General features: G+C 31.3%; 1 non-coding gene across 1 annotated transcript; it reads right to left on the bottom strand.

Annotated features, from left to right (window-relative positions):
* Window positions 1–523: 523 nt before the first annotated feature.
* Window positions 524–596, bottom strand: TRNAA-CGC (transfer RNA alanine (anticodon CGC)). The gene has a single exon. It is a non-coding gene; the product is annotated as a tRNA-Ala (tRNA).
* Between the last annotated feature and the right edge of the window lie 9,240 nt (window positions 597–9,836).

Consider the following 9,836-nt stretch of genomic DNA (forward strand, 5'->3'; position numbering starts at 1 on the left):
AAAGATAGAATTTGGGCTCAGATGTTTGTTACATAGTATTTCTTTCTAAACTTTCAGAAACGAAAACTTTCAGAATTAACGAAAACTTTCAGAAAAAATCGCCGATGCTTTAATTATTTTGTGCAGAAAATTGAGTTCTAAAATACATTCAACCATCTTGCTTAAATCTTTAAAGTGCGCGAAAGGTGATGTGACATGACAGAAATATCAATGGATACCTATTAGTCCATCCTAAAAGCCACTTTCTCGGTGGCTACTCAGATGTGCGCTTGTGAAATATGCCGCCGGGACTCGAACCACGGACCTCTCGAATACACGCCGAGAATGCTGACGACTACTCCAAGAAGGCATGCTAAGAATGAGGAAGAAATACCTTATATATTTTCCATTTTAAAGGGTGAGTGGGGATTAGGGGACGAAATCCTGGTGGTGGAGAATTATCATTCACTACCTTTTTTATTTCGGGCGTCACTGTAGGGTCATTAAGTACTTTTTTAAACCAGGAGAGATGAAACATTAGCAATGCCCTCGCCGGGACTCGAACCAAGGATCTCTCGAATGCGCGCCGAGCGTGTTGACCACTACACTACGAAGGCATACTAAGAAGGCGGGAGAAATACCTTATATCTTTTCCATAAATCTTGAAATTTATTTTCATTTTCGTGTAAAAAATGCAAACGAAAGGCTGCATATTTCTTCCCATTTTTACAGTTACGTTTGTCAAACGTGTTGATATGTAAATAATTGCATGCGTTTATTTGGACTTCCTTTATCTAGCCATTCAGAATGCATATTTTTTAATCCATTTCGGATCGCCAAAGAGCCCGTCTCTTAAGTGAATGGCCAGCCTTAAATGCCGAGCGCAATTGCAAAGTACGTCATCGTGAATGGGTATTTATTTCCCTTCCGTTTCGCGTAGGTCTCATTTATACTTGCTTTGGTCCGCAAATTTGGACGCCCTCCTTTTGATTTTTCGTTATTAAAGTTGTTTTTGAGTATGCACCTCTTATTGGACCATGTCCATATCAGGGTGATATGGCTTTATTTTAAATTCTAGCTGGCCATAGTTCTAATATAATCTTTAAAATAAGTTGAACTAAAGGATATTCTAACAAATAAAAGAACAATTTTATAGGGAGAAAATTTCCAAATTCTCTCCAAACATCAAGATGTTTGTGCAAGATGTGCCTTTGTATGTATTTATGGAAACTGTAAGTTAGGTAGCCGTACAACAATTCTGTGGACTGTTGAAATCACGATCATTGTGAGACTGCTTGCAAATTAACTATCTTTTAATTATCTTACTTTTCATTCATTTAATATTAGTAAAATAAAGCAGTAATTATGCTTAAACGGTGCTGTACCGTGTTTTTGAAAGTAAATACTACAGACGTGTCGCCCAACGTGGGGCGAACGCAACGAACTCTAAGTTGAAAGTGTGTGAATAGTATTCTTAAGTGTTGACTGACTGTGAATTTAGTGCACTGTTCTTACAAGTTGTTGGATTTATTGGATTAACGTTCAAAGAATCTAATAATGAAATAGACGTGCTCTACCATGATTTTGAAAGTACATATATTTCAATGTCTTTTTACTCCAGTCTGAGCCTTAAATGTGATCTAACATTATTTAACTTAGCACAGAAATTAAACTCTACTTATCTTAACTCTGTTCAACCTCTACTTTAGTTTTGGATAACAAAAATTGTGATGATTAAGATACAATAACACGCCGAACAAATATTACATTAGAAGTCAAACAACAAAAATCAAGGTAATATTTTCAAATTTTCACAGGACTAGTTTCGATGGTTTTTACCGAACCATCATCCTCAGCTGCAAAAGCGCGAATATGGCGCTTTTGCAGCTGAGGATAGATTGCTGAGGACTTCTAAATTAACAAAAATTGTGTTGAATAGTTAAACGAAAACCATAATTCTATACATATTTAGACACATGTTTAAGTCCATTTTGTGCGACACATTGCTTTTTTAAAGAATTCGAGTCTAAGTAGAACGTTTACTTCGATTGCCTGCAAGTGAAGTCTAGTAGAAGACGTATCTGTCCATTTGTTGACGAATAAAAGGCTAAGCATTCTTTTAGCAAATTAAAGATGTAAATCTTGTGATGTAGATAAAAATTTCTTTGGAGGATATCGTTACTGATTGAAGTCCTTGAGCTTTTTAGAATTTTTTGATCGTAACTGACCCTGTCCAGGCGGTCAGATCTGAGATTTCAACATGGAGACAGAAGAAATTTCCACTTAGAGAGGAAGACTTTTTAGCTTCACCGGATATTAAAAGAAGCGAGAAAAAGAGAAAACTATTCCCACCACAATTAGGCTTAGACGCTATTATACAACTTTTAAATTGTCGATAATTCTACAAGTATTGCATGCAGATTATTTAAAGGAATAAATACCTTATCCATAAGGTAAGGACAATATAACGCAGTCATTTTTAAAGCAAAAAAGGCAGAATTTATCAACATATTATGATAAAAAAATTGTGCTGTTTTCACAATATATGTACTCTCATATAATGATGCCAGTGAACAATGCATGACCATGTACGGAAGCATATTTATCTCTCAGTAGGCATGATCTATAAAATTCTCACAAAATGAGGCGTCCAAAGGGGCATTTTTTAACGTTTTGTGTGTTACCTTTATTTACTATGCTCTTTTAATGTTGTATTGTAATTATTTTGTGGAAACATTTGTGTATGACAAAGTTTATAAAGGTATCAACAAACAATTACATTCAGAAAGCAAGTCTAAATTATTATTAGATTTCAGCAAAATATTTGCATATGAAAAGTCCAAATGGTAACTATAAGGAGTATTTTATTCATTAGTACAAGCATTTTATTTACTCGTATACCAATGAGTTCTGACGAAATATCTCCATATCTTTTATTACTTAATTATTGGCACTTGTTGCAGACGTAAATAAGGTCTAATCAGAAAATAATCAAGCATCTGAATCAATTACTCATCTTACATCGCCACACACATTCTAAATCAGATTTCTGAATTACATTCCTGAAAGCCTTTGCGGTGTAAAGGAAACTGAACAAACAATTCAAGCACAAATTAAAGCAATAGGTAGAAGAAACATATCTTTTATTTAAAAAAACTACCGCTTTGCCTGAAAGGGTCAAAGCAGTTTGATTAAAACAAACCGCCAGATTCAATGAAGAAACGCCAGCTACGTTGGGAATTTTCAAATACATGAAGTACAGGAGTATATGAGAAAACTAGTGAGTAACACATTGGTTATAATATTTATAATCTAAAACTGTGAATACAATTTTACATATCGATGGTGTCATCGAATGAAAACCTGTTTCAATGTCTGACGCATTTCATTAAGAAACATAAAGTATATTTTTTAATTTTAAGAACAGAGCTTCCGAAGTATTTGACAGCCCAGCCTGTATAAGCTCCATTCATTTGTTTAAAAGTTAGTAAACGGTTTTGAAAAAGTATAGTTAGTAAACGGTAAACAACACTTCTGAATACATCAAAAGGACCAATGAGAAATACTTTACTAAAGCCATACAATGCGACTTCGTTAAATATGCATAAATTTTTAATTACAAGATACATCACGAAAACAGAAATATTAGATCTCTTGCTGAACACACTGTTATGGATGGCGACCATAATTTTGTTTCGTAGCACCTCTGTCGGTGGTAGACTATACTTTTCAAATATTTGATTTTAACTTTGTTGATTTTGAAATCGAATGGAATGAATTTCTACATTTGTAACTCTATCGTTTATAATTTCCTTTTTTATCGTATAATATCGTGTTTTAGTATGTATTCTTATATATTTTTTTTTGTACATAGTATCTTGACTGTTTTTCGTATTTGTAGTACTTGATCATCGCATAACTTCTGGTTTTCCTTTCGAACTCTCGTCTGGTTTTCAGGTACTTGTCTGATTCACTCTTTGGCTTTTGGTCCTTTTACAGCCAAACTTCTTTTTCTTTCCCTTGTCTCTGATTTCTCCTCCGACATTCACTCCAACTCCAGTGCTCATTACGTCATGTCGGGCATCACTTCATGAACCAGCAAAGTTGCATCTTGCAATAGCTCAGAAAATATACAGAGTCTAAGTGATAAAGGAGAATATCCTTCATTTTCTTCGAAAGAGAGATGAAGTATTTGTTTCAGTTTTAATATTTTAATACTAATCTCCACAGGTCTGACATAACTGATGTGACACAAATAGGTACTGAAAATTGACTCACACAGGGAAAAAATTTATCTCTATTTTCTTGTAAGACTTTTTTTCCTGAATTTTTTTTAAACAACATATTTGTAATCGGTCGAGGAAAATTAGCCGACGAGACACTTAACCGACACAAGTTAGCAGACAGGCCATTTAGCCGACAATGACACTTACCGGACAGGACATTTTGCCGACAGGGACAGTTAACCGACAAGACATTAAGCCGACATTGAGTCTCGCTCTTCCCAATTCTTTCGGATTTCTAATACTTTCACAGTTCATTACTACTTTCTCAACACATCATGCTTCATTCATTCTCGTATAAAGTCGTTTCGCTCTTCCCACAGATGAAATTTCCTTTCCCTGTCAGGAAGTAGAGTGATTCGCCCTACTCCTCGCTATAATGGAACTACTTTTTTTCTGTATTTACCATTGAGGTAGGAAGTCAAATGGAGTGGCCCTAATCTGTTTCCTCCATACACTGTTTTGAAGTACTGGCGATCCCTTCGCGGTGACCAAACATTGGGTCATTTGCCATTAAGTTCAATGCGTTTCTGACACGATCGTATGTAAGCATTTTGTAATTAATCGCAAAATATACATATAAATGCATATAGTTTCTTTTCCTACTGTATTTCAGAGTCCAAAGTATATGAAAAGAATACATTTTTAAGAGCAAGAGGACATTCCGAATGGATTTAAATGCAATACATTTCACTGAACAGTTTGCTCAGAATGATTCAAATTAAATGAAATATTTTCACACGTTTTCATTAATTACATTAGAAAAAAAGTTAAAGTTATTCTATTTTATTAGGTTAAGGATAAGAAAAATTAAGGTCAAAGTTTATTGTATCATAAACATTAAAATTATTCATTTTTTTTCTTTTCTATTTATAGAGCTTCTTTCTAAAATACTTTCTCAAATATGACATGATGTTTTAGCTTCCGAGGCATCTTTTAAACTAAAAAAAATATCTAAGACAGTTTATAATTAAGGGAAGTTGGAACCCCAAAATCTTCAAAAAATTGTGATTTCGGATTTTTGCATTTTCAAATTCTCTACACTTTTATCATTCTAAAAATACCATTCCTTAATCTCTATTAAATCTGTAAAAAAATCTAGTTTTAATTTGTCATCTATTGCTTTGATCAATGAATATTTTTACATAAAAACGCGTTTTTCTCCAAACGTGATTTTTTTATACTCGATGTACCTTTTCTCAGGAACTACTGCTCACAGGTATCTAAACATTTTATGGCTTATTTATTAGGTTCCCTAGTATTTACTAAAATGAGCTTAGCGGAAAAAAAAAAATTTTTGTGTGAGAAAAGTGCTAAATTTTACTGTGCCTAACAAAACATCCTGTAATTTACTCTAAAATTCAAAATGTTTCAAAAGCTCATTTCGCTATGATCAGATAGGTATACTTTAATTACAGAAAAAATTTCAAGCTTGTATCTACAGCTGATTTTGAGAAAAGGTACATCGAAAACGGACAATTTAACATTGTTGATATAGGGGTTTCTGATACCCCTTAATGCTCTATTCGGTCCATTTCAAATTAAAGCACAGTTTATTTTAATAGCGAAATACGTTAAACAGCACTTAACTTTCTCTGAATATTTCTGAAAGGGAATAAAAAAAAGGATTTTTTTAAAATATTATTTAAAACTTGTAGCTAAGTTATTATAAAATGTAAGTGAAATAATTCTTTTAATTATTACTTATCAGATGTTTTAGTCCTAAATTTCAACAATACATATTTTAAAAGTCTTCTTCTTTATTACTTTCTGAAGCTCACATCTCATAGAAGTTGCTTTACAATACATTTTAACAGATTGATTTTCAGTACGAACAATTCTTGCTTAAATAGTTTTAAAACGTATTTGTCAACAAGATTTCAATTTATGTTTACAATTCAGTGTTAACGTAATTATATATTTAGATAATATTTGTAATCATTATAAATTTAGATACATTTAATAATTAGATTTCTTCACAGTACCTTTCACATGTGTTTATGAATAAATAAATAGTTCATTTCAAATACATTTATAAATAATTTAATAAAGTCCCTCCAGTTCTTTCGTATTTTGTAGGCAAATACATGCTTTTTACAAGCATTTGCATAAATACCCATACATATTTCATATTTTTCATTTCCGGCATGTGCAAATATTTAATTTCTGTGCATTCACTATATTTTTCGAGTAAAGTAATTTACAGTAATTTAGCATATACCCGAAATTTTTACAATATATATATATATATATATGTGTATATAAATATAATTTGAAGGAAAATTACATGCATTGTTTTTAATACCAACTCAAAGGTCAGTTTTTTTTCGAAATTCCTCCACGATGGCATCTTTCCCTTTAGGCAGATGCATGCGTTGCATGCCTTACTATATTTAATAAAAACGTAATCTGACCTATGTGCCTAATTACAAATATTTTAACATTTAATAATTTTATATTTACATTTAGCCATCAAGTTTCAAACTTTTGACTTAAAACAGGTTTTAGGATATTTTCATCATCAATTTCAAATCTTCTAGTAAATAAATTTTGCCAGATCACTCAATACATCTTTTAGTGATTTTAAACAGTTTAATAATTCTCTGAGAATATAATTAATAAAAACTATCCAATATCTCATTTAAACAGTCATTGCATTGTCATCAGATCGCAATCTTAATTGCCTTACTCAGCATAATAGCTTCTTTTTTAAAACATTTTAAAAAGTAAAATTGACCTAATTTCACGTACCTGAAATTTTCCTACTGTGAAGTAGGAACAGTGAGGTAATCCAGAAGGTAACAATATACAAAGTATATTGATATACCTATTAATAACACTTTTTGATGTCTTGAAACTTTCAAAAATAGCGGACTACTACTCAGGTATATACATTCAATAACAAAGATTTTTCATTCATAATTTTGTATTAGATTTAGTCATCAGCTAAACAATATTGCTAAATAAAATTTTAAAAAAAGAGAGAGATAGAACTTTATTTGTTTTCCTTTACATCTCTATTAATTATTGACCATGAAATAAGATAAGTTTTGTATACAACTGACCCATAGATACTGAATTATTTACAATATTTTTGAAAAAATAAGCATATCTTATTTGCAAATATTGTTTAGTAATTGCTCTTATTAAATGTAAAATGTGGTCAATTTTGCACTGGGTTAATTTCAAGCAAATGTTGATTTAAAGATGTGAACAGGCTTTATCCTTCAGTTTATCTAATACCAGTATTTTTACTGTTAATGTGCTGTGTTTCTGCTTAATAATTTTTCCATCATTCAAGTTGGAACCATACCTAAATCCTTCTTCACAGGATTAGCAAATTTTAAAAACATCAATTGAGGGATAAATTAGTATATTTTACTTTCATAAGAAATAAGCGATTTGTAACAGATAATAGACTGCTGCTCATATACTTACACGAGATGCACATTTAATTTTTGCAGAAATTCTGTGGACCACATAACAAGATATGTTATAAACTATTTATTCTGCACGTAAACTTAAAGCATTTGGACGAAATATGTAATCGTGTTCTTCAGGATTAATAGTTGTAGGTGGCGAATTATCATTTAGAAAGCATATGTCACAATAACATGTGGATGACAAAAAATTATTTTATTTAAAGCGTTTTGGCGTTTGAGATATAAAATAAAAGTAGCGAAAACTCTATCAAGGGTATCGAAAGACGTATACGATTTTAAAGGTAAGGTATTTTTCATTCTTTAAGCATAACATGTTTTCTAAAATCTATATTTTTGTAGTTCAACAGCTTAGAATTTGGGTTTTCATCCGAAGAATTTCATCCGAAGAACGTTGGCGCTGTTGCATTTTTACTCCCCAAGCCCGCTGCTAATCGTAAACGTTATTTTTTCTGATTTTTTTAACAAAGAATAGATAGAAATATTTTCTTATAATTAAAGAAGTTTTTATAGATAAATGCCGGTTCTCGGTTCGTCAGTTCGGGATGAAAGGAAGAAAATATGGCAGAAGGCGTGAATGCTAATTTATAACATGGAATGTGCGTGTGCATTTTAAATAATTAAGTAATGCTTTTATTTTTATTATTGGTTATTGTCATCTAAAATTATGAGAATAAATCAATTTTTATGGCGTAAAATTTTAACAAGATAATATATGTTGTTGTTTGTTTACTTGCCAAGCTCTCGGCTCATCGTAAACGTGATATTTTGTAAACGTGATTTTTAGTGTATGTAAATTCAAGTTAGCAGACAAAACAATATATTAAGCATATGGTAGTAAAAATTCACAGATAATTATCATGCAGATGTAAAACTAACCGGTTAAACTTAATACACGAAAATAAATTTGTATTAAATTCAAGTTAGTACAGAAAAGAATCTATTAAGCATAAGACAATATATAAGCATTTATAACGGAAATAAAAATTCATTTAAAAATATAAATTAGTGTTAATATACTGAAATTAACCGTTTAAACCTGATATACGAAAAAAAAATTGTCTTAAATTCGACTTAGCACAGAAAACAATATATTCCGTACACCATCAGTGGTTTGCTAATTTTGATGACCATGGGGATGCATCAAACTATTCTGTCATTTTAGTTAATCAATAATATTTTTTATTTCAATTTAATCATCTATTTATGTCATACCTGCCATCCTCTGAAAGGTTATTGTTAATGATTTTCTAACAAACAACAACATATATTATCTTGTTAAAATTTTACGCCATAAAAATTGATTTATTCTCATAATTTTAGATGACAATAACCAATAATAAAAATAAAAGCATTACTTAATTATTTAAAATGCACATGCACATTCCGTGTTACAAATTAGCATTCACCCCTCCTGCCACATTTTCTTCCTTTCATCCCGAACTGACGAACCGAGAACTGGCATATATCTAAAAAACTTCTTTAATTATACGAAAATATGTCTTTCTATTCGTTGTTAAAAAATTCAGAAAAAATAACGTTTACGATTAGCAGCGACCTTGGCGAGTAAAAATGCAACAGCTCCAACGGGTTCTTTCCCGAAGCGCCAACGGATTCTCTGCGGATGAAAACCCAAATTCTAAGCTGTGGAACTACAAAAATATAGATTTTAGCAAATAATGTTATGCTTAAAGAACGAATGCATTACGGTACCTTTAAAGTCGTATACGTTTTTCGATACCCTTGATAGAGTTTTTGCTACTTTTATTTTATCTCCCAAACCCCAAAATGCTTTAAATAAAATAATTTTTTGCCATCCACATGTTATTGTGACATATGCTTTCTAAATGATAATTCGTCACCTACAACTATTAATCCTGAAGAAATCGATTACATATTTCGTCCAAATGCTTTAAGTTTATGTGCAGAATAAATAGTTTATAACATATCTGGTTATGTGGTCCACAGAATTTTTGCAAAAATTAAATGTGCATCTCGTGTAAGTGCATTATATGGGCAGCAGTCTACTATCTGTTACAAATCGCTCATTTCTTATAAAAGTGAAAGATACTAATTTATCCATCAACTGATATTTTTAAAATTTGCAAATCCTGTGAAGAAGGATTTAGTACAT

This window comes from Stegodyphus dumicola, chromosome 3 (genome assembly GCF_044657685.1).
Source record: "Stegodyphus dumicola isolate Sdum_Otavi_A_Nest chromosome 3, ASM4465768v1".
In the NCBI taxonomy this organism is placed as follows: domain Eukaryota; kingdom Metazoa; phylum Arthropoda; class Arachnida; order Araneae; family Eresidae; genus Stegodyphus; species Stegodyphus dumicola.